This window comes from Helianthus annuus, chromosome 9 (assembly GCF_002127325.2).
Source record: "Helianthus annuus cultivar XRQ/B chromosome 9, HanXRQr2.0-SUNRISE, whole genome shotgun sequence".
Lineage (NCBI taxonomy): Eukaryota > Viridiplantae > Streptophyta > Magnoliopsida > Asterales > Asteraceae > Helianthus > Helianthus annuus.
Genome location: NC_035441.2, coordinates 62,067,661 through 62,094,612, shown reverse-complemented (window position 1 = coordinate 62,094,612; position 26,952 = coordinate 62,067,661). Strand labels below are relative to the sequence as shown.

The 26,952-nt window shown below is 37.3% G+C and overlaps 1 pseudogene; it reads left to right on the top strand.

Moving 5' to 3' along the window:
- The first annotated feature begins 5,451 nt into the window (after positions 1-5,451).
- Positions 5,452-25,156, top strand: LOC110877911 (annotated as a pseudogene).
- The last annotated feature ends 1,796 nt before the right edge of the window (positions 25,157-26,952 follow it).

Below are 26,952 nucleotides of genomic sequence, written 5' to 3'. Positions count from 1 at the left end.
GTCGACCCAAATTTTAATAAAATTTAATTTGAACCGTATCTAGTTTTGTAAGAAAATTTATATAAGTTTTTATGGTGGTACCAAGTCAGTCCATTTTCAAAACATGTATTTAATATTTGTAAAAAAACTAATGCACGAAAATTATAAATCTATTTAAAAACTTATGGCTGGGAAATTTATAATATAAAGTTATTTGGCTAAAGGCGTGTATTATTTGTAGTGTAAGAAGTTAACTTTAAACTTCAAAATGTTGACGTAACGCGACATTATAAATTCACATTTTTGTTTTACAATTTTTCTCGGTTTTATTTGTTGTTTGCTTACTATTTATCATGCTTTTACGACCTACGCCCGGCAACGCGGGGTTTAAACCCTAGTTAATATAAAATAGAGAAATAACATTAATAAAAAATTACATGAACTTAAAAAAACATTAATAAAAAGTACAATTTTTAATTATCATCTTCGTCATTGTCGTTTCATGGTATACGAAAGCTTGGGAGTTGACGGGCCTAGATTGACAATAGCAATATCACGTTGAAGAAGTCTTTTATAGATGTCAAAAAGCTAGATTGGTTAATGTGATCGTTTTCATTTTACATGGTCTAAAAGAAATGGCTGTCACTAGAAAACCAACCGTTGGATCGAGTCCAATTTTTTTTCAGTAGTTTCCTAACATATATATGTTAACATCCAACTGTTGGAACTGCGAAATATGCCTCAGAGGTATGATTTTTATAGCTCAAATCGCAATTGTTTGGATTTTCGGTATAGAAAATGTAGTCGTAAAGAATGAGTTGTTCCAGGATATCCGACCGTTGGAGTCGGCTGAATTTGGACACTAACTTCCTAAGACATGGGTTTTTAATCTTATTATAGGAAATTCTGTTCAGATGTTTGTAAGTGTGGTTTTGACACCGGTCAGTTTGAAACAGTTCGTTTGTGCGAAAATTAGGAACTTGATTGTGTTGCATGGATAGTTTAATGTAGTTGTATATGTAATCCGATACAGGAGAAACATTTGTGATGCAAAATTGAACACAACTACATATGTGGATCTCGTTGCATGTCGGCTACAAAAAAAGTCTGCATACACGATCCATACGCGAGAAGGTATACAAAAGTTTGGGAGTGGACATGACTAAATTGACAATAGAAATATCATGTTTTCCTACAAGTAAAGGTGAGTGGTTTATATCCACTTTGGTATGTATTGTTAGTCGGGGCCGACCAACCCATGCCTTCGCCCGAGGTCTAATTTTTTAAAGGGCCTTAAAGGTTTTTATAAACTTTTATATATATAGTAAATTATATATATAATATATGCATCTGCCTATTATACATAAAAATGTTTGTAGTGGAGTGCAAAAATCATCTAAAGATGATGTAGAAATCTCAAGTTCCCTTTACCACAATTTTGGGCCCGGTTTTTATGTCGCCCAGGGCCTAGATTTTTTAAGATTTCTCGGGCACCGTCGTTAGTTTTGATTTTGTTAAGGTTACGAGCACGTAATATTGCTTATTAGATTATATATATATAGAAAGTCCATGTTGTTCATTGATTTTAAAGACCGCGTAGGTCAATTTCTCAATATCAGATGTATAATGTATCTGTGTAGTATTTCATTGGTCATATGGGTCAAATTCTCATGAAACGTAGAAATGTTAAATGATTATTTCTGAACTTCATTGGATAGCTTAGTAGAATCATTTTTGATTGGCACGATTGTATAAGTTGTTTGTATTAGTACTTGTGTGTTAAAATAAGAGTTTAGAATATATTGTTTAGCGTATGTAGTTAAGAATATTGTTATTTAACTTATTAAAGTACGAGCATGAGTAATGCACAATTTGTGTTTTTAATGAATATAGTTATGATTTCTGACTCTTGGATATGAGAGGGGGGATTTATAAGCATAAGTATGTGGGAAAAGATGATATTCAAGAATATTTGAATGCAGTTGACGAACTAGTCATGAGTTCGATTTCTTTTTTAACCATGGTAGTAAGTATCTAACATTAAATGTTAGTAAGTATAGATGTTTGATTTCTTTTTATGGGTGTTATTTTTTATGATCCAACACCGTTCATATAGTCGTTGAAGATGGTTGATTAATTAAGAATATTTAATTCGTTATTTCTGGCAGGCATACCAAAGAATTCATGCCAAATCCAAAGATCTTGAGATGCAACCACTTCAAGCATCATAGCCGGTTTTTTATGCCATCCGCTACTATGTTGCCCGGCCACGATGTTAGACAATTTTCCCACTCTCATTTCATACAATCTAAACTACCGCTCATCCCAGGGAAACTATGTCGCTCTTCATGAGCCTCCAAAAGTTGTTGTACATCACCAAATGAAGGTTTCTCAAATATTTTCTTTAAATATAGTTTGATAATACACTCCCAAAAATAAATAAACACTTTCTTGAGTAAGATTTCTTGCTTTAACTCGTCCATCTCCTAACGCCACTTACAGGCATGCTTCTGAGCCTAACGCGTATAGCGCCAGGAAGCATCATCGATTTAGATCGCCAAAGTCGACCTACGGGAACCTGAGCTAGCCACGCTGCTATGTAATACTTTCTAGGAATACTTTCTGTCAACGCCAGCTCTTCAGTGGTCAAGAGTCTCTTTTAGCTTGCTGTTCAGTGGAGCGCTAGCCCGCTCTTCAGTGGTCGCTGTCGCTTGATTCTCCTATTCAACAATAACACTTGGAATAGGAAAGCTCCCGAAGTCTCAATCGAAAACTGGCGCCGTGAAGTGACTATAGCAGCGATCGATGGCTTGTCATTCGCGCGTTGAAAAATAATGGAGACTTTCCCTCGCCACCCGTTCTGACATTTTTATATATTTATCCATAATGTCGGAAGCCGTCCCATAAGCCAATTGTCTAAGAGCGGCCATGACTTCTTGCAACGTGCTAAATCCTAGACGACCACTCGCATCCTTTCGTTTTCGATTGTGAGCAATTTGTAACGTGACTCCCCGATATTTGCGCCGCGTATTGTTGTATTACGCGATTGAGGTGTTACAGATTGGTATCAGAGCACTGTTTATAGGGAATTAGGTTATTAGTATGCCTTAAACATAGTCTATAACAGGGGTGGATCTATGGCTATCCCAGGGTAGCTCGGGATACCCCTCAACTTTCTTGGCGAAGTGACTTTTTTTTTCTCTGTTTTATATATCAGTGATCAAATTAATACTAGGATACCCCTAAGTACATCCACAGAACCATGGGAGAAAAAAAAAGTGAAAGATAGTAGATTAGAAGTGGATATCAATCATATCATCATAGTGGCGTTTTTTATTATCTAGGTGAGAAGCTCTGGTTATAAAAAGAAGATGACTAGTACTAGTTTTTTAAATATTTATTTTATGGAGTTTGGAAAAAGATAGTACAACACAAGTTGACTGACAATACATTTCTTAGTCAAAGCAACTTTATTTTTTTATAGTTTGTTTATTGTTTCTTGATATGTTTATTTTTTAACGTATTTTGTGTTAGTCTTAAAAAGTAGCAAACCAATTAAGTTTTTTTGATTACTCTACTATAAATCTATAATATAATAGGTTACTACTTTATTTTGTTAACGTATACTATTTAATATCGTTTATTCTATTTTTTATCTTAGATTTTTTTTATCAAGATGTAATTTTAATAAAATCATTAGAAGTCTAACTGAGTGTTAAAGCTTAGTTTGATTTGTTAAATACCAATAACATTTAATAACAACAAAAACAGTAGAGTTAAAGGTGGATTATAGTGTTAAAGCTTCGTTAGATTTGTTAAATACAAATAACATATAATAACTACAAAAAGGGTAGAGTTAATACTAGATTATAAGAAAAGGAAATTATCGGTGAATAAACAAACCAACTAATGATTATTCGGCTAAAGTTATGTCACGAACCCCGATTAAAAGTTTTTGGATCCATCACTATCTGAGCAAAGGTATTCTAGCACAAAAGATACCGAATTGGATTTTAGGTTAGGGTTTAGTTACTAATTTTAGTTGTTATTGTGTATTTGATTATATGAGTGTACAATAAAAAAAAATTGCATTGTATGAATGTACGCTAAAAAATTTGGGATACCCCTGAATTTTTCTTCTAGATCCGCCACTGGTCTATAACCTTCCTAGGACCCAAACATGAGTAGACTTAAAAACTCTATCCTAAATCCTCATCCTTATTCGTGCCACAGCTACTCTATGATTTACAAATCATCTAACCTTAGATGATTTATCCTAAAACCCTTAGGCTTTATGCCTTATGGTATTCCTCAAAAGCTGCGGTGACTCGGTCACATACTATGTATTTTCTGCTCTTGGGTTTCAAGGAGAAACCTTTGTCTTCCATTATAGTTTGAACCACCTTTTAAACCGCTGAAATTCTGAGTGCCAGTCCCTTGTCGTCTGACATGAATTGAATTAAATCGTTAAGCTCAGACGACGACGACGAAGAAGAAGAAAAATTGGAGCCTTCCAATTTTTTTTTTTTTTTTGCAATTATATAAGAATTGGGAGAGAGATGAGAAGTTGGGAAGTGATGGAGTGTGTGGTTTTGTAAAAAATAATGTGAAATATGTTAGTATGTATAATTTAAAAAAAAGTTTTTTTAGGGTCAAACTAGCCGTTGAACGGCTAGTTTAAATCAACCAATAAAGCGCGTCCACGTCGTGCAACGTTTGCCCTCAACGCCGGTGAAGAATCCCAAGCCCAATTAACAACGCCGTAAATAACGCGGGGGACGGTGTGGGAGTGTGGGCGTTGATTGGAAAACGCCCACATCGTGTGGTCTTAGCTTTGCTAATTCAATTTATGTTGGACGATATCATCAGGTTCACAGATCTTGAAATTGATTTAGAGATAGAAGATCGGGTCTAAAGTTTTAATTATACGTGATAAAGCAGCTTACAAATATCACCTAAAATGAAAGAAGTGTAATACCTAGATATTCTTTAAAAGATTTTAGTTGGAAAATATATTGTTTATGTGTATTAATAAACACAAATTTTGGGGACCGGGTTTCCGCTACTAATTAAATAGGTAAGTCTTGTTTTCACACTAGGGTGTTACAAGTTAGTAACTGATTCTTACTCTAAACCACAACTTTTTTCTAACTTCAACCGATTTCTCTTGAATTGGTTAGAAATCGGTTTCAGTTACGAATAACTGAACGAAAACTAGTTTCTCATGTATGGATCAGTTATAAACCCAACTTTTTGAGCACCTAGAGTTACGGGTAAAGAAAACGGGTCAAGGTCAAGTTTTAATTCATCGATTGATTTGGTTTAATTTAAGAGTGGATTTAGCGGTTTTAGAAATAAAATAAAATAAAATAAAACAAAGATATCTTTACAAAACGCGGGAAAACATTCATCTTCATATATATAGGATAGGGTTTTTGTATTCAATTGAAATCTCATTTTAAACCTGCAAAAATGAAGGACGACACTCGAAGAAGAAAAGGAGATCGCAAAATCTCCAAAAAGCGAAAGTTCATTGATGAAAACCTTGAGTCAAAGTTCGGTATCGACGCCTTCACTGAAGGCGAAAAGCGTCTCGGATGGCTACTCACATTCACCACTGTACACTTCTGTTGCCCTAATCTCACTTCATATATAACAGTTGTTCATATTAATCAGTAATTATTAGTTCTAATAATATGATGATCATGCAATTGTGTTTATAAAAATAAAACTGATCAGTTGTTGAACACTCATTTGCTCTTGGATAATTTATGTAGTCGTCATGGGAGGACACGGATATGCAGAACGTGTATAGTTGTGTCGATCTGTATTTTGTTCGTCAGGTATGTGCATAATTAGGTCTAGAATATTTTGTTTTTGAGGCTACTGTGTGTGTGATTTGATTTTAAACTTGATTTGATTTTGATTAAAGGATGGTACCACGTTTAAAGTCAAATACAAGTTCAGACCTTATTTTTACAAAGGTATGTATGCGAGTATGGAATTAGTGGATTACTTTGTATTTAATCTCCTATCATGGTTGTAAAAATCGCTAGGTGCTAGTCTAGCCGTGGGGTACATACTTGCGGTTAATCGCTGTTAACACGGATCGGAAAATTTAAGTCTATTTTTTTTTAAATTTTCAAAGTTTTATATATAATTTTTTTTATAAACATATTAATCGGATTGGATTAATAAGTATATTTTTTAAATACTTCAAAGTTTTTACGTATTTTTGGTCCGACTAGGTGAAATATAATCAGTGAACTACCGATTATTAGGCGATTCATACCGATTTTTACAACAGTCTCCTATAACTGTACTGAAGGAGGTCTTGCTGTTAAATTTTTTAGGACAAGATGGGATTGGATGTTGATGCATATTTAAGAAGGCGATACCAAGGGCAAATCGCAGACATCCAAATAGTGGAAAAAGAGGACCTTGATCTTGTAAGTCCATAAGTCATTATATTAGGATTCATACGTGGTTTTCTTACTCAACTGGTTACAGTAGGTTCATATCGTCAAACTTGTTTGATTATAACAACAGAAAAACCATCTTTCTGGACTACAAAACACATACCTAAAGATATCGTTTGACACCGTACAACAACTGATGCAAGTAAAGAGTGACCTCATGCATGTGGTTGAAAGAAATAAAGAAAAGTCTAATGATGCACGGGCGTATGAGTCCATTTATGCGGCCGGAAAAAGGCATGAACCGCACTCCTCTTTCTGATTTATTTATGTTACTGCTATAGTTATGATATGATTTTGCTCTTGAGTTTGCAGCTACGAGCGGATCCAAGACTGTATGGACTGCATTGTTGATCTAAGGGAGTATGACGTGCCTTACCATGTCCGCTTTGCCATTGACAATGGTGAGATAAATAGTACACATATGCCTATGTATAATAAGTGCCTGAATATTGTATATGTCACTTTTTTCACTCTGAAATCTATTTATCAGATATACGATCCGGGCTGTGGTATGATGTTAACGTGTCAAGTGACGGAGTTACTTTAGAAAGGAGGCATGATCTTCTCCAACGTGCCGAAGTTCATGTTTGCGCATTTGATATAGAGACCACTAAGCTTCCTTTGAAATTCCCGGATGCTGAGTATGATTTAGTTATGATGATCTCATACATGGTTGATGGTCGAGGATATCTTATTATCAATAGAGAGGTGAACACATCACTGTCATCTAGGTTCATTGTTTGTGTTTTGTTCATTGTTTGTGTTATTGCTGTTAGTGTGTTGGTGAAGAATAGAGGATCTGGAATACACTCCAAAACCTGAGTTTGAAGGACAATTTAAAGTGACGAACGTCAAGAACGAGGTGTGATTTCTCAATATTAATTCACATTTAAATTTAATGCTTTAGAGTTTAACGACTAAAATTCTGTTTTCATGCAGGAAGAACTGATCAAGTTGTGGTTTTCTCGTATGAGAGAGGTGAAGCCTGGTATTTACGTCACATACAATGGAGACTTTTTCGACTGGCCGTTTTTGGAAAACAGGGCAGCTCATCATGGGTTGAGAATGAATGATGTATGTTGCACACTTCTATAAAATCAAAGATGGTTATACCTTTATATATTTACTATTAACAGTAACTATTTAATCTTTTTTGCCTGCAGGAGCTAGGCTTTCAGTGTGACAAAATTCAAGGTGAATGTTGTGCTAAATTTGCGTGCCATTTGGACTGTTTCGCATGGGTCAAACGTGATAGTTATCTACCTCAAGGGAGCCATGGTTTGAAGGTTCATATTTAGATTTGCTTGCACTGTTGCACAAACTCGCATAGATTTCATATGCCGATAAGTTTTTATGCTTTAATAGATCCTTCCTTTTTATGATGCCAGGCTGTCACGAAAGCCAAACTTGGTTATGACCCACTGGAGGTAAATCCTGAAGATATGGTTCGTTTCGCAATTGAAAAGCCTCAGGTACACAATTTGTAGAAATGATCTTGTTATCATCATGATTATGATTCTTATATGTTTATATTTGGAAAACTCATAATTATTATTTCAGATGATGGCATCCTATTCAGTATCTGATGCTGTGTCAACATACTACTTGTATATGACTTATGTTCATCCCTTTATATTCTCCCTTGCAACTATAATACCAATGACTCCCTGTGATAATTGATAATGTGAATTCACTGGTCCAACCTTTGGGAGCCAGAGACTATATATACAAAAAATAGAGAACACTAAAGGACACAAATAAATAGATACAATAAATACACATTTAACTATTTTTGTCTAACATCCCCCTTCAAGCGGAACGGTGGCGGACGGATCCCAAGACGATCACGAAAGACTTCAAACTGGGATCGAGGAAGACTTTTGGTGAATATATCCGCAACCTGTAGCTTGGTCGGAACAAAGCACGTGTATAACTTCCCAGAGGAGACAAGTTCTCGAATAAAGTGATAATCCAGATCAATATGTTTAGCACGCTTGTGAGAGACAGGATTCTGAGTCAAGAATAAAGCACTTTTGTTGTCACATAGTAAGGTTGGACGATCAGGAGGAAGAGCATGAAGCTCACGTAGAAGGTGAGTAAGCCAAACAATTTCAGCAGCAGTGTTAGCCATAGCTCGGTATTCAGATTCACAACTTGAGCGAGCAACAGTAGGTTGTTTCTTAGCACTCCATGAAACGAGGTTCCCACCCAAGAAAATTGAGTAACCATAGGTGGAGCGTCTGGTGTCAATACATCGAGCCCAGTCAGCATCAGAATACCCAAGTATGGCAGTTTTTGCAGGCTTGCTAAAAGACAATCCAAATGCAATTGTGCCTTTGACATAGCGAAGGATGCGTTTGACCAGCTGAAAGTGAGTGGTGGTGGGAGCCTGTAGAAACTGGCTGACTTGATTCACAGCGTAGGATATGTCTGGGCGAGTAATTGTGAGGTACTGGAGAGCCCCAACCAAAGAACGGTATAAAGTTGGATCCGAATGCAAGTCCCCAGTGGCCGTAAGAGACTCGTGTGCTGCCATAGGAGTGTGAACAGGCTTGCACTCAAGGAGATCCACACGAGCAAGGATGTCATGAGCGTATTTCGACTGGGTTAGGCAGAGACCATCAGCACTTCGAGTCACTTCAAGACCAAGAAAGTAATTTAGATTGCCGAGGTCTTTGATAGCAAATTCTTGGTGAAGGCATTTGACAAAGTTGTCCATAATGGCTTCATCATTACCCGTTAGGATCAGGTCATCCACATAGACAAGAAGATACATAACATGCGACCCACGCTTATATATAAATAAGGACGGATCAGCCCTGCTGCAAACAAAACCATAGGTTAGTAAATAATTGCTGAGACGGTGGAACCAGGCCCGGGGCGCTTGTTTGAGCCCATAAAGGGCCTTATTAAGCAAGCAAACATGCGTAGGAAAATGTGGGTGTTCAAAGCCCGGTGGTTGCTCCATGTATACGCGTTCGGAGAGATGACCATGAAGGAAAGCATTATTGACGTCAAGCTGATGAAGTTTCCAATCATGGATGACAGCTAGCGATAAGACAACCCGAATGGTTGAAGCTTTGACAACAGGGCTAAACGTGTGAGAGTAGTCTAGGCCGGGCATTTGACTAAAACCCTGAGCAACAAGACGAGCCTTGTACCTATCAATAGATCCATCAGATCGATATTTCGTACGAAACAACCATTTTGACCCGACAACATTCTGATTCTTGGGTCGCGGAACAAGAGTCCAAGTATTATTATTCTGAAGTGCGGAAAGTTCTTTATGCATGGCGTCAAGTCAGTGAGCATGTTTGCTGGCAGATTTGAACCCTTTTGGTTCAGTTTGGGAAAAGAGAGCAATGTGAAGATTAGAAGAATGAAGGTGAGTGAGGTTAGCAAGATGTTTTGGTTTAAATATGCCAGCTTTACCACGGGTAATCATAGGGTGTACGTTTGTGTTAGGAGGAATCTGGTGGAGAGAATTTGAGGGGGCAGACTCATTTGTGGTAGAGGTGTGATCTTGAGATGTGACGATTTGGGCTGGGGTGATATGGACAGGAGAGGCGGTTGAATCTTGGGCTTCGTTTTGGGCTTCAACTATAGAAATTTGGACTGGAGAGTTATCGACAGGAGAGGTGGGTGGAGTTTGGGCTTCGTTTTGGACTTCAACCGTAGGAATTTGGGTTGCCTGGTTAATGGGGGAGTGGAGTTGGGGATGGTCTGGATCAGCACAGTAAGTGCAAGGAGTGGAAGGCGGTTTTGGTTGATGGGTAGATATAGGAGGTGATTTAGGAGGTGGTGTAGGAAGGGATATATCGGTAAAGGTGTGCCAACTAAGTAAAGAGAAATCCACAGTGGAGATATCCCCCTTTAATGGCAAGGTGTGCTCGTCAAAACGAGCATGGCGAGTTATATAAATTCGAGATGTGTCTAGGTCAAGACACTTGAACCCTTTATATTGAGTGCAATATCCAAGGAAGACACATGGTAAACTTCTTGGAGCCAACTTGTGTGCTGAGTAATCAAGAAGATAAGGATATACACGACAACCGAACACTCGAAAGTTGTCATAAGTTGGTTTCTTGAAGAAGAGAACCTCAAATGGTGATTTGTCATTCAATACTTTAGTAGGTAGGCGGTTAATGATAAAAACCGCAGTGCTGAATGCATGTTCCCAATATATTGGAGAAACGTGACTATTGAAAAGTAGAGCTAAACCAGTCTCAACAATATGTCGATGCTTTCTTTCGGCTCGCCCGTTTTGTTGGGGAGTATACGGGCATGAGAGTCTATGAAAGGTACCATTGTCATCAAATAATTGTTTTACACGCCGGTTCACAAACTCCGTGCCTCCATCGCTTTGAAAGATTTTAATTTTCCGTGAAAATTGAGTTTGAGAGAACCGCATAAAAGTCGCTAAAATAGTGGGAAATTCAGATTTATGTTTTAGTGGATAAAACCACGTGAAACGCGAGAAGTCGTCCACAAAAATCACATAATATCTATAATTCTCAATGGTGGAGACCGGAGACGGGCCCCATAAGTCACAATGAACCAAATCTAAAGGATAAGATGAACGACTGTCATTAAGAGAAAATGGTAGACGTTGTCCTTTAGACAATTCACAAGAAGGACAAACAATTGGTTTTGGCAAAATAGAGGTGAGGTTCAACGACCCACTTTTATTTAAACATAAAATAGTATCAAAGGAAACGTGTCCCAAACGAGAATGCCACAATTCATAAGATGCTTTGGGAGGCCTTGATGAGATTGAGAAAAAAGCTTGAGGACCCGTATGCAACACATATAGACCGTCTTCACATCGACCTTGGGCCACCACCTGTTTGGTTGTGCGGTCCTGAATATAAAAATAAGGTTGAGAGAACAAAACATCCAAATGATTGTCAGTCGTAAGCTTGCTTATAGATATAAGATTTTTCATAAGGTTAGGAACCATCAGAACATCTTTTAATTTTATATCCTTAGAAATATTGGAATGACCAACATGAGTAATTGGTAGAGATTTTCCATTACCAAAGGTTACTTTATGATCACCTGTGTAAGGAGCAGCATCATTTAGATTGACAGATGGATTTGCCATGTGATCAGTAGCACCTGTGTCACCTACCCAATCAGGACCAGAACTTGTGACATGGCATTGGGCATGAAAAGTTTTAGCCAAATCGGATGGGGAGGACGGAGACCGCTGGGCAAATTCAGATAGGTTGGGACAATTGTTGGCATAGTGCCCATCCACACGGCACAACTGACAGTGAGGACCGCGGCCTCCGCGACCCCTGGCACGACCCCGAGAACCGCCACCACGAATGAAACGATTGCCACGGCCACGATTGTTTTTGGGGTTGCGATTAGTGTAAGACGAAAATGCAACAGGGGGAGGGGTTGAACCATGGAGGGACTGCAGAAACAACTCATGTGATTCGGCTTGAACAAGCAGGTCACGAAACAGAGGGGTAGGTTTGGAGGCTCGGATGGCAGTAGAGAAGGTTTCAAAGTTGGAGCCAAGACCACAAAGAAACCAGTGGGTTTTGTCAGCTTCATCAACTGGTTGACCGACCGCAACGAGTTGATCACAAATATATTTGAACTTTTTCCCAAAATCAGAGACAGAGGAAGACCCTTTGGTGAGATGGCGAAGTTTGTCACGAAGGTTCTGCACACGTTCAATGGATGAGTTGCTATACACCGATTCGAGTGCAAGCCACATAGCACAGGCGTTAGACAGCCCAAGAGTCTCACCAATCGCCTCCTCGGAGAGAGAGGCATAGAGTATCATAATGGTCTTTTGATCATTAGCAAGCCACCCAGCATATTGCGGGTTAGCAATCAGCTTCTCGCCTTGAGTTATCATCGGTTCAGGGGCAGTGGATGAACCGTCAACATGAGGGACAAGGTCCTGGCAAGAGAGGGCAGTGAGGATCTGGGTTCGCCAAAACAAGTAGTTGGTGGAAGATAGCTTAATTGTTAACATGTGGAGGAGGGAATTCATGGGAATGTGATAGACACCGGAAAATAAAGGGCTGATTTATTGAAATAATAAGATAGTTGGCCTGATTCGAGATGGCTAATCTCCAATACAAAAACACTAGGTAATCAAACTAAACAAGACATCAAAACTAGAACAGGAAATGAAATACTTAAATGAAAAATAAAAGAGTTACTTCCTAAACTTCAGCCCCTAAATTCAGCCCTTTGACTCGTTCTTGACTTTCACTACAATAGCAGTCAACCCCCCATTAATTCAGCCCTAAATCTTTGTTTTTCATTGACTGGGTCAAGGTAATTGAACCAGGATCCGTTGGACCCATATGGGTCAACCCGCTGACAAGGTAGAGTCCTATCAATACTACCCGCCCGGAAAAACGACTTGTCCTCAAGTCGAAAAGAAGTGAAACTGGGACTGCAGTCAATAACAAATTCCTTGGCCATCAACAGTTGTTTCTTTTTCTGCTTCCATCTATGAACTGCAACCTTTTCATGATCGTTAACCCAAACCTTGTAGTCACCATTAGTAGAAGAATGGACAGCCATAGGATGATTAGTTAACCAAATCTTTTCTACGCCATCTCTTACCTTCAATCGAACACTGCCTCTGATTGCATAAACACCATCGCGAATCTTCAGTTGACCACCCAAGTCATGGTAGCTGACCTTCAATTGACCACCCAAGACATGGTCGCTGATCTTCGATTGACCCTCCAAGACGTGCTCAAATCGATCTTCGTTGATACTATCAAGATCTTCCTCTTTGACCGGACCTGGGAGTGGTCCGTTAAGCTCATCCTCAGGTTCCTTGGTTAACTGTGTTTGTCTTGCTAGCCAAGCTTCCCTGATCGCTGCAATATCATTCTTCAGAGATAACAAGGAATCGAGTTTTTCTGAAATGATCTCCAATCGTGCAGCGATTGAATCATAAAAAATTCCGCTGCCTCCAATCTGGTTGCTTCGGGTCTGCACCATCAGGTTTCCCGGCAATGGAACCAAATGATAGACACCGGAAAATAAAGGGCTGATTTATTGAAATAATAAGATAGTTGGCCTGATTCGAGATGGCTAATCTCCAATACAAAAACACTAGGTAATCAAACTAAACAAGACATCAAAACTAGAACAGGAAATGAAATACTTAAATGAAAAATAAAAGAGTTACTTCCTAAACTTCAGCCCCTAAATTCAGCCCTTTGACTCGTTCTTGACTTTCACTACAATAGCAGTCAACCCCCCATTAATTCAGCCCTAAATCTTTGTTTTTCATTGACTGGGTCAAGGTAATTGAACCAGGATCCGTTGGACCCATATGGGTCAACCCGCTGACAAGGTAGAGTCCTATCAGAATGGTTGAGTCAGAAGAGGATGAGGAGGCTGCCATGGTGAAAGGGGAAAGGGAAAAGGGGAAAGAACCGAAGGAAGAAGGAGAGAGGAAGGGGGAAAGTCAAGCTCTTGATACCATGTGATAATTGATAATGTGAATTCACTGGTCCAACCTTTGGGAGCCAGAGACTATATATACAAAAAATAGAGAACACTAAAGGACACAAATAAATAGATACAATAAATACACATTTAACTATTTTTGTCTAACACTCCCGATGAAGTGTTGCGTAAAGGAAGCGGGACCCTCTGTGAAATGCTTCTCATGGTCCAGGTGCGTTTGTATTTTCATTATATTAAAACACGTATTTTGTAACGTTTAATCTAATGTTTTGCTCTTTAATATGCATGCAGGCATACAAGGCAAATGTCGTATGTCCTAATAAGCACCAAGCTGAACCGGAAAAGTTTTATAATAATCGTCTTCTTGAGAGTGAGACGTACATTGGTGGCCATGTGGAGTGCCTTGAAACTGGTGTTTTCAGATCTGACCTTCTAACTAGTTTTAAACTCGATCCATCTGCTTTCAACGTATGCTGTCGATCTTCTTAGACACACCGTCTATATTTGTTTTGGAATAGACACGACAATTTACTTATGATTTGACCGGTGACCCTTCCCGCTCATCTTGCCACCTTTCATTTTATGTATACGACGTTTTAAATATCAAATCTGGCAACATTGTAGTGGTTACTATTATTCTTATTTTTAAACCATCAAATATAAACAAGTTGAAGATATGTATTTTTAGTAAAATATTTTACGTTGTGCCAGACTTTAATGTGATTCTTTTGCCTGAAATATTAGCTAACTAAAGCTTGGTTCATGTCTCCAATTTCAGCAACTTATTGAAAACCTTGATCGTGACCTTAAATATGCTATTAATGTGGAGGGAAAGATGGAGCTTGAAGACGGTTCAAACTACGATGAAGTAAAAAATGCCATCATGGAAAAGGTATTGTCACACTCATCGTAAACATTTTAAAAGATATTAACAATTTACTTACCTCTGCTATGGTTTATTATTATTTTTTACGTTGTTCAGCTTATCGCGTTACGAGATGAACCTACACGAGAAGAATACCCCCTTATCTATCATCTAGATGTTGCTGCAATGTATCCCAACATTATTTTGACAAACAGACTTCAGGTTTGCACATGAATCATTTTTAAGAAATGAAATTGTGTATTATAATAGAATTTGCTAGTTACAGAAAAAGCTGTACTTTTGTGCAATGCCAGCCACCATCAGTAGTTACCAATGAGGTTTGCACTGCGTGTGATTTCAACCGTCCGGGTAAAACTTGTCTTAGGAATCTTGAATGGGAGTGGCGTGGAGAAACATACACAGCAAAGAGAAGGTACGTTAATATACTTTACGCTTACATGTTACTTGCCTCCCTCTAATGGAAGTTTACTAATTAAGTTAATTGGATATCAGTGATTACTATCATATTAAGAGGCAAATTGAATCTGAGTTTGTTGATGGGCTTCCACCAAAACCATTCGTAGATCTGCCGAAAGTGGACCAACAGTTGAAGCTGAAAGAACGTCTAAAGAAATACTGTCAAAAGGTATATCGGAAACTTACCTCACTACATGTGACATGATATCATCTATTATACACCAAGCTGACCTGTTTGTTTTCCTGATCTAATCAAAACATTTTCTGCTCCCACCACAGGCCTATAAGCGAGTGCTTGAGAAGCCCGTCACTGAAACTCGAAAAGCAGGCATATGCATGCGCGAAAACCCGTTTTATGTTGATACTGTTCGAAGGTAAGAATTTAATTAACTTTTCATTCTTTAAACACATAACATTATTGTATTAATATGTATTTCATTTTTTATACTTACGTTTATGTATTATGAGATAATAACATGTTACTTTGTTGTTCAAAGCTTTCGTGATAGAAGATATGAATACAAAGGACTCAATAAAAAGGTAGGTTGTCGGAAGCAAAAGCTAGCGGAAATCCGATAAAGATCCAAGAAGCACAAGTAAACTTTATCTCTACTGCATCTGTTTTTTAGTATTCCAATATTTTGTGTAGTAAGTGGTGGTATATAACTATAAGTCTATTAATATTGTAGGATATGGTGGTTCTATATGATTCACTACAACTCGCTCACAAATGTATTCTGAATTCTTTCTACGGATATGTCATGCGCAAGTATGCTCTTTTCACTTAATCTCATTTTTTGTTTCAAAATTGTTATCTATTTCACAAATAAGATTTATTTGCAGAGGTGCAAGATGGTATTCAATGGAAATGGCAGGAGTTGTTACATATACCGGAGCAAAAATAATCCAGAATGCGCATTCACTCATTAAAAAGATCGGAAGACCGTTGGAACTAGACACAGATGGTATATGGTGTGCTTTGCCAGGGTCATTCCCTGAGAATTTCACCTTTAGGTATAATTTTATGGTATATCATTTTGTGATTTGTTGATGTGGCATAACGTTTTAGGATGTAATTTTTCACCATCTATAAAATTTTCATTACAGAGACCCAAAGAAGAAGCTAACAATCTCATATCCATGTGTTATGCTCAATGCTGATGTGTTTGAAAACAACAAAAATAAACAATATCAGGTTAGATGGATTCTATACTTTTATTATAGCTTATACAACAGTCGGTTAAATCTTAAGGGTTTTATATCTTTGTTATATTGAGTATAGTCCTCATTTTTTATTTTCATCAGACTCTCGTAGATCCTATCAACCGAACATACACAGAACGTGAGGAATGCTCGATTGAATTTGAAGTGGACGGGCCATACAAGGTAAATAGGTGAAATATTAGTCATGTTATTAACTTTTAGCTTTCTTGTTCTGTTTATGAATGTAGGCTATGATTCTTCCTGCTTCTAAAGAAGAAGGAATATTGTTAAAGAAGCGATATGCTGTGTTTAATGAAGACGGTACCCTTGCCGAGCTTAAAGGTTTTGAGATAAAGAGGCGGGGTGAACTAAAGCACATTAAAGTTTTCCAAGTACTATTTTTATCTAATAAACTTGTTTAACCAAATGGTTTTTGTTTAATACTTCTTTATGCTTCGACGTATTTTCACATAACTTTTGATATGCTTATGTTTTCAGGCCGAGCTCTTTGAGAAATTTCTTCACGGGTCTACCTTAGAGGAATGCTATTCTGTAGTTGCTTCTGTTGCAAATCGTTGGCTTGATCTTCTTGATGTATGTAATCATATTTCTACTACGACTTTGTTATATGTATGTATGTGTGTGTGTGTGTGTGTGTATATATTGATATTAATCACTGATTGGTAAATATTGTAGAATCAAGGGAAGGATATTGCAGACAGTGAATTGCTTGATTACATATCAGAATCGAGCACTATGAGCAAGTCTTTAGCTGATTATGGTGAACAGAAATCATGTGCAGTAACCACAGCAAGGCGTCTTGCTGATTTTCTTGGTGATACTATGGTTAAAGATAAAGGCTTACGTTGCCAATATGTTGTTGCACGTGAACCACGGGTAAGCATCTAAGTAGTTAATGCGGTAAAATATTGGATATCGGTCAAGGACCGATATTTGAGATATCGGTTATCGCGGTGGGTATCGGTAATTTTAATATCATGCTAAATTTATGTATATAGCAATTTAACACTAACAATTGTAACAAGTAAGAATTGAAACATATAATGCTTACTAAGCATTATATTTGGCTAATCTGGATGTGTTTGTGTTACTTGCAAAATGTTGGAATTGAAATTATCTTTAGGTTTTCCTTTGTAAAGTTGATTATATAAATAATGTGAAGAAATCAACCATAATACGATTGCAAGCTTAAAAGACGAGATAATCTAAGATAAATAATTGTTGAGTTGCTTTGTTACAGTTAATAGAATCTGCATTCTTGCTTGACTTTGTTCCTTTCATATATACTTACTATATCTGTTTTGTGTTTTTTTTTTCTGTCTATTTTTTTATCTAAAAGCTTATCATTCTTCAAATGTCAATCTTGATGAGAACAGGGTAACCCGGTGAGCGAACGCGCTGTTCCTGTTGCTATATTTGAAACCGATGCAGGTAAAACTCGAGGCCATTACATTTGAACTCTCTAAATTGAAAAGTACACATGTCTTACATGTTACATTTGCACAGAGCTTATGAAGTTCTATTTGAAAAAGTGGTGCAAAATCTCATTAGACTTTGATATTCGATCTATTATTGACTGGTCATATTACAAACAACGGCTTAGCTCTGCTATACAGAAAATCATTACCATTCCTGCAGCAATGCAAAAGGTATACTGTTTCTTATAAACATTCGATGAAGTACTGCATTTCTCTGGCATGTAAACATTTATTTCTGTTTAGGTTTCAAACCCTGTTCCAAGAGTAGTTCATCCTGATTGGTTGTACAAGAAGGTTCGTGAAAAAGATGACAAAATGACGCAAAGAAAACTAGTTGATTTTTTTAGTTCAGTGAACAAGATAAATAAAGATGACCCGAAAAATGATGCAATCGGAGAAAATCATGACCCGGATGAACAAAACGTTGCGGATATGGAGGATTTCGGAAGCAATGGAAAATCTTCTGGTGTTGGACCTAGACCTATTGCCCGTTCATACGAAACTAAACGTAAGTCAAGTGGTGAAGGAGATTCATTTAAGAAAAAAATAGATAGTGATCATAGTGGGAATCTGCCGGCATCATCAGCACAAGCCATCGATGTTGATATCGAAGATATAGACAGACACTTGGATTACCAAGGATGGCTTGATTCAAAAAAAAAGAAAGTGGAAACAAGTTCGTGAAAAAAAGAAGAGACAAAGGTACTTTAGCACGTGCAAATTGGTAATGCGTCTAAACGGGTAGAAACTAGTCGAGTCAGTTAGTCTTTTATTAGAAAGAATACAAAATATTCAGTCATTAATTATGATAAAAGGACAATTTTGGAGGTTGGGCACTATGTGAGAATTTAATCAACTTCCTTTTAGTCTAGACTCATTTGACCCAATAGAAATAAAACACAACCCACATTGACCCATTGACAGGTTGGGCACTTTGGATGAATCTAATCAAAGAAATGGAGCTATTGGTATCCCTAGTGGTGTGGCAAATACAAGACGGGCTCAGGGAACTGGGGTCGGTTCAGTTTTTACAAGGCAGGAACTAGCCCTTATAGACAGCCACTGGCAGGTAATGGAGTTTGTAATTTTTTTTCGCATTTTAGACTTATTTTTTAACCCAATATGCCCCCTTAAGTCTCTTTTTTTGCCCAGATAATTCAACTTGTTCCAAGTTCACAAAATGGACAATTTTTTGCATGGGTTGTTGTGGATGGAACCATGCATAAAGTTCTTATCAATGTTCCCAGAGTATTTTACCTAAATTCCAAAGCTCCAGTGACCGAAGAGTTTCCCGGAAGACTAGTGAACAAGATTCTTCCTCATGGCCACAATCCCTATAACTTAATTGAGGTATTTTGTTATTAAACGTCGAAATCTGATAAATTTAGTAATTTACGATGCTTATTGGTTTGTACACTTTGTAGGTAGTAATTGATGAAGATCAATTTAGGACAGAAAGCAGGAAACTTGCTGCTCACCTTGCAGATCCTGAAGTGGAGGTCAGTATATAGATTAAATCATAGTTGTTAAAAGCCATCGCCTCTTGCGCCTAGGCCCATTTTTCTGGCAAGGCGAGGCAATTGCGCCTTGAGTCAAGGCAATTGCGCTTTAATTCTCCAAGTGATGATTCGCGCCTAGATTTTAACGTGATTCCTTGATTCCTTTTCCAACCAAATTCTCTATTCCAGCAAGACTCCAGCCAAATTTCTACTTTTATCTAAGGAAAACTACTTTTCTACACCAATACACTAATATTTTAGAACTTTTGGTACTAAATAGAGGATATTAAATGTTATATAATAAGTTTTTGTTAATTTTATTTGTAGAATATTATTAGTTTTCTAATACATAATATATTTTTATTTTTTTTTTTTTCATTGTGCGCTTTTATTTTATCAGGCCCTCGCTTTTTTTGCGCCTTGCGTCTAGGCCCCAGGCGAGACCTATGCGCCTTGAGTACGCCTAGCGTCTTTAATAACTATGGATTAAATAACAGATGCGATTGATGTCACTCTATTTTTTTTTACTCTCCAAAACTTGCATGTTATATGTTGCTTGTCTAATTACATTTCAGGGGATATATGAAACAAAAGTAGGGCTGGATTTCAACTTCATTCTTCAGATAGGATGTGTTTGTAAAGTTGGTAAATCAGTTAAGAAACGAAATGCACAAGACGGATGGAGTTTAAGTGAGTTGCATATGAAAACCACTACCGAGTGCTCTTATTTAGCATCGTCCATTTCTTTCTTTTACTTATATCATAGGTAAGTAGCCGTTTTTTATTAGCTTGTTTGTTTGTTAATTGGCATATATAACATTTTTATTTAATTTTTGTACCTATCCGTTTCTCTTTTCAGCATATCTGATCAACGGGGTATTTATCTTGTATATTTTCCTTCACGGTCAACCATCCATGCGGTGATGGTCACCCCTGTCCAGAATAAAGAGTTATCACCACATATTTTAGAGAAACAGTTCCGTGAAGCCTGCCACGCTTTATCAGTTAAACCTCCCGTGCCTAGATATGCTTTCACTTTTAAGGTATTGTTATGCGTATGTTAAAATCAGATGCTCATTTTTTTAAGCAAGTCTTATTTCAAGTTGTCATGTGTGGAAATATTCAGGTGGACTATGTCGGAATCGCTAAGGATGCTCAGAAAGTCTTACAGAGAGCAATTAGTGAATTCAGGTATTCCATCATGTATATATCATCAATAGAGTATATTAAGCGAAAATGGGTTAACCTTTTTCTTCTATTTTTTTTAACTTATAACTGATTCACAGATCTCAGCTTCACGGGCCTGCAATTGCTGTAGTTGAGTGCCCAAATGTTGCTTCAGTGAAGTCCGGCATACGGGCTCTTGATGATTTCCCGTGTGTGAACATTCATTCAAATGCACGTGATAGTCAATATCCGGTAACTAACTAGTGGTACAAGCTGACTTTTATTTTAATTTTTGATACAGGTCGTTAATTGTACTCTCTTGTTCTATGTAGGCTCTTGGTTGGCAGATTGTAGCTGCAAAAATTGGGATGCGTCGTTGTGCTACATCATCCCGTTGGTTGAATGAAAAAATTTCTCTCTCCAGATATTCTCATGTAATTTCTAGTTTTTAGTTATGTAATTTGCATTTCGGCTTTTGGGTTCACGAGTTTATGATTATTCAATTTAAACAGGTTCCAGTAGGCAATATTGAACTAGATTGGCGTATACAAACAGCAGATATCTTCTTTGCAAGAGTGTTGCGTGACCAAAAACAGGTTCTCTATGATTCACTTTTATACAATCTCATTCTTGTCCACCCCTATAGCTCAGTTGGTTGTTGGACCGGGTGTTTCCTTGTGAGACCCCGGTTCGATTCCCGGCAAAGGCAAATGGGTGTGACATGTGCGCTATGATGGTGAAAAACCTACCGAGGAGGGTTTGATCCTGAGTGTCACTCCGGTTTTCATCCGGCTGTTACTCCAGCGAGTAAAATCGTGTGGAGGTAGTACGGTTTCGGGGGAAAGCCTTCGACCCAAGACTGGTTAACCCAGCGCTGGCCCTGCTATCTGGGCCCACGTTCTTGTAGAGGGTCCGCAATGTGCGGATGTGACAATGGTCACCATTAGAAGTTCACCTGTCAAAAAAAAAAAAAAATACAATCTCATTCTTAGTAAAATATGATTAGTGCTATATGACTTGTTGTTTTTGGACTTCTTGTTCATATTCTTTGAACCCTTTTAAGCGTCTATTATTGAGAATAAGACCCATTAGTTTACGTATCGAGTTCTTTATAATATTTTGCAGATGCTCTGGGTATCAGATAATGGAATTCCAGACCTTGGAGGGGATAATGAAGAAGAAACTTGTTACTTTGATGAGGTCTGTGTCAGAATAACATAAACTATCAAGCAAATATCTGTCGCTTTCTGATAGTTATATTGTTTTTTTCTTGGGAACAGGTCAATCAACCTGTTGTTATTTGTGACGGTGCTTATCGGAAAGTCACAGTTGAGCTAAAGGTCTGCAATTTTTTTGTTGTAAACTTTAATCTATATAAAAAAAAAATTCAAGGTTCGTAAGTAATTTCCTAATGCATGCAGATTCACAAGCTGGCTGTTACTGCCCTGCTAGTAGAGTTTGACGAGGATTTGACTTTGGGATCAGATGAACTGTCAGATTTGGATGAGGCCACACCATGTGTGCACGCATTTCGTGCCCTCCGGGCATTGATTCAAAGATGCGTTGCAGATGCAATGTTATCAGGAAACATATTTGCTGATGAGTTGTTGCAGCATGTATACAGATGGTTTTGCAGGTACTACAGGTCTACTGTCTACTACTACTTCCCGTTGTTGACTTTATTAACTAGTATTTCTACTTTGACTTTTTTTGTCTTGTGATTCAGTCCACGGTCAAAACTTCATGATCCAGCTCTTCTTCGAATGCTTCAGAAGGCCATGAATAAGGTTCTTGCACTACTGCTACGTGAATTTAGAAATTCGGGTTCTACGATCATATTCGCCAATTATTCGAAAGTGATATTAGACACCGGAAAGGCCGACTTAAATGCTGCCCAAACTTACTGTGATTCTTTACTGGAAACTCTACAAAAAAGGTTGGTTCTTCGCTTTCTATTTTAATTTTAAAGAAACTGTAAGTTCATTTATGTTATTTTTTTTTTCAGTACCTTATTTGAGTGGATTGATCTTGAACCCACGCAATTTTGGCATTCACTGCTATTCATGGATCAGGTTAGCTAATTTGTGCCTTTATATCAGCGTTTGATACTCCCTTTATTTGAGTGGAATGAAAAATTCTCATTTTACCCTATCGCTACAGTACAACTATGGTGGAATTCAATCTAGACCAGATCAAACAAGCGACGATTCCCCGGTGGATATAGTGTCGCGATGGAATATTGCAGACAGCCTGCCTAAGGAGACTCAGGTAATTGACAATTTTTTTTATCATCAACATACAATTATATGTTTCTCACCTATACCACTTGATCATCCTTGGGAATTGGCCTGTAATAATCCCACCTAGACCTTATTGGCCATTAATAATCCTACCTCAGAATATTCCCCCCACCAGTCCCACCTTTCACCTATTTTTCCTACAATGGTCCCCCGTTAAAAAAACTTAACGGAGTTAAGCTTTTTTTCCAAATTACAAACATATTTTTAGGGCTTTTGATTAGAACGGTGATACGAGTCCATTGATATAAAACAGAGCCGTCCCTGAAAACTCTTGAAAAAATTTAGGCCTCGGGCGACGAAAAGAACTGGACCCAAAATTATGGTTAAGAGTAAATGAATTACAAAAATAAAAACTTAGTGATGATACAAAGACTTGAACTTGAGCCCTTTACATTATTTTGAGATGGTTTTTGCCACTCCACCACCGTATTTTTTTGCATAATAAACGGATGAATATACTAAATATATAATTTAATAAATATATACAAGCCTATAAAGACATTTCGGACCCTTTGAAATTTTGGGCCTCGGGCGTCGGCACAGGTTTGCCGGGCCCAGAGCCGGCTCTGATGTAAAACTTACTTCGAAATGGTGCTCCAAGTGACTTGATTTTGGTTAATTGGAAATTTAAACACCCGAATTGAAGCACCGTTTTCATCGTTTGGAGCACCGTTTCGAGGCAAGTTTTACATTAATGGACTCGTATCGTCGTTCTAATCAAAAGCCCTAAAAATCTGTTTGTAATTTGGAAAAAAGCTTAACTCCGTTAAGTTTTTTTAACGGGTGGACCATTGTAGGAAAAATAGGTGAAAGGTGGGACTGGTGGGGGGAATATTCTGAGGTGGGATTATTAATGGCCAATAAGGTTTAGGTGGGATTATTACAGGCCAATTTCTCATCCTTTTTTTTATATCATTTTACAGGATCACTTTACTTTGATAGTCTCTGAGTTTTTGTACCTGCCATGGAAATTTGCGCAAGATCAAGCCAGTAAACGAGCGAACGTAAGGGATGACGACTCATGCACTCCATCAATTACTGCAGCAGCTGCTGAAACATTCCAGTCCAGCGTCACTGAACAAGCAGGTAACTTTAAATAATAAGTGTAGTATCGGTGTAGATTACACATATGCTGGTTAATTTAAGTCATGAACTCGTGTGTTTTTATATATATTTTACAGATTGAATCTTACTTCACACATAAACTATTGAAAATAGTTTCCGCTATTGTTCTTCAGGTGAGAGAAAAAGGGAAATCTCATGCACTTGAGCTCATTAAACATGTGTGTGCTGTTCTTGAACTTGACCAGAATGTGCAGCCTGAAATTCAGGTATGGGTTTGGTCAAGTTTTTGTATATGGGCTACCTTGTTATAACTATTATTATTTGTGCATATGTTGATATTTTTTCAATGCCTGAAACAAACTGCAGATCATGAAAAAGAATCTGTTAAAATTAGTGCATGTAAGGGAGTTTGCTTCAGAGGCACAGTTTCAAAAGTGTTCGATTTTTTTTACTCTACCAAACGTGATTTGCAGGTAATGTAATATTTACATGCTAGCTTAATTAGTAGCATGCAAATCATTTTAAATCTCATCAATAAACTGTACAAATCCTTTGAAGTTGTTGACTCATATTGAAGAGTTACTAGTTGCGTAATTAACCACTCATTTCGCCACTCCTAATTTGTTTTCTTGTAACATGCTTTCGACAGCTACTGTAATGACTGTAGAGACATAGACTTGCGTGAAAACAGTGCGTTACTGAGTCAAGAATGGAGATGTAGTGTTCCAGAATGTGGTCAACCTTACGACCGTGAGATGATGGAAGCCAGTCTTCTTCAGATAGCGCGCCAAAGAGAACGAACTTGTCATCTTCAGGACTTGGTTTGTTTAAAATGCAATCAGATTAAAGCTGCACATTTGGCGGAGCATTGCGGGTGTGCTGGATCTTTTAGACTCAAGGAAAGTGCCATTGTATTTAAGGACAAAATGGAAGTGTTGTTGAATATAGCTGTGCATCAAAGGTTTGAATTGCTTAAAGAATGTGTTTCTTGGATTCTAGAATTAAGTTGAAAAAAAAAAACTTAATTAGTTGTTTTGGTTTATGTCTGGAAGGTATTGATTATGTAGTTTTAAATCATTAGAATTAAACCTTTGATGTATATTGGTTTAACTAAAATTAGATTTTGTTTTCTATTATGTGCTCTCACTTGGGGGTATTTTAATTATTTTGTCGTCCACATTTCATTAGTTGTGAAATGAATCTGATGTATATTGATTTTACTTAAATGAGCTTGACATGTTATTTGCACTTATGTAAGGGTATTTTACAATCTGATGGCGCCAGAGGTTGTGGACCTACTTAGTCGAGTTCAAAGGGTCATGCATAGTTTTGCTATTCAAAAAGAGGTAGTGGCGCAACTTGTTGCCCGTTTACCATCTATCTCAATGTAAATTCATTGATATAGGATTAGGAATACATAAACTTTTACAGAATTTTGTCCAATTCAATTCGGAGAAAACACGCCGGCTTCAAAGTTTGGCTTTTTTGGGCATTTCCTCGGAAAACCATACCGCCGGCTGCCACTTGATAGTCGTTGTACCACCACAAGGGCAAAACTCTCTAGACTAACACATGGGGGGACGAAAACCCGGTTGGGCTCGGGAATCGAACTGACAACCTCACACAAGACCTAATTCAAATTCTTTATTGCCTATATTCGCCTCATATGACACAAGTGAGACTTGAACTTGAGTTTTTCATTGAAAAATCCAAGTCTTAAAATTTGATATGGATTTCACTCAATTCTGGTTTTTTAGTTATGATGTTAACCGTGGGCGCCACATGGCAGTCCTTAATTGGCCCCTAAAGTTATTTTTCATGAACAATAAACACTCTGACAACGCAAGTTGGCAAATTATGTGCGAGTATATATATATTGCCAAAATGGTCCCTGAGGTTTGTTCAATTTTGCCATTTTAGTCCAAAACTCAAACCTTTTGAATCTGGGTCCTGTGGTTTCAATTTTGTTACCATTTTCATCCAAAATCAAAATCTGGTCAGATTTTTCAGTTAACATACAACTTTTTTGTCTTTTTCCTCTCTTTTAATGAAGAGCAAAATGATCAGATTTTTTTAATTTGTTATAATAAAACGTTAAAAGACCATTTTGTCCTTCATTAAAAGGGAAAAAAGACAAAAAAATCTGGATGTTAACTGAAAAATCTTACCAAATTTTGATTTTGGATGAAAATGACAACAAAATTGAAACCACAGGGATCCGGATTCAAAAGGTTTGAGTTTTGGACTAAAATGACAAAAGTGACAAAACCTCAGGGGCCATTTTGGCAGTTTACTCTTTGTGTTTAGTTGTTTATAGTTTGGTTTTTCTATTTTTTTTTCGTAGTTTTGTTCAAGATTTAAATTACTCACACTGATGATATGAACCGTCACGGTTGATGACTAGTTTTCTTATAAAGTTGTTACCTTTTATTAGTTAATTCTAATTTTATAACTAGTTTGCTGAGACCTCTTACCTTAAACTCCCTTCAATCTCTTTGCGTCACGTCATTTAAATTATTTATTACCCTAAACTACCCTCTTAAGTGGCACCACTTAGACCTTCTTACCCTCTGCATTTTTTTATTATAAATATAAATAACTAAACACATAAATAAATAATTAATACATTCCAAAAAGTTTTAAAAATTACATTCCTAAAAATAAAATAAAAAATACATTCCTAAAGATAAATATTAATACTTTCCTAAACATAAAAATAATACATTCCTAATTAAAATTAAACATTCTAACACACGGTTTTAAACTAATACATTCCAAATAAAAGTAATTAATCCCAATCACCCAAGAACGATTTGAGTGAGGAGAAGGAACGATCATTATTTTGAACGTCTAATCTGTGGTCAGGATTTCTATGAGGCGGGCTTTTGAGTGTTGGGAAACGCATTTCCATCCGATCTTTCTATGTATTCTTTCATCAGGTCCGTTTCTGTCACACCCTGC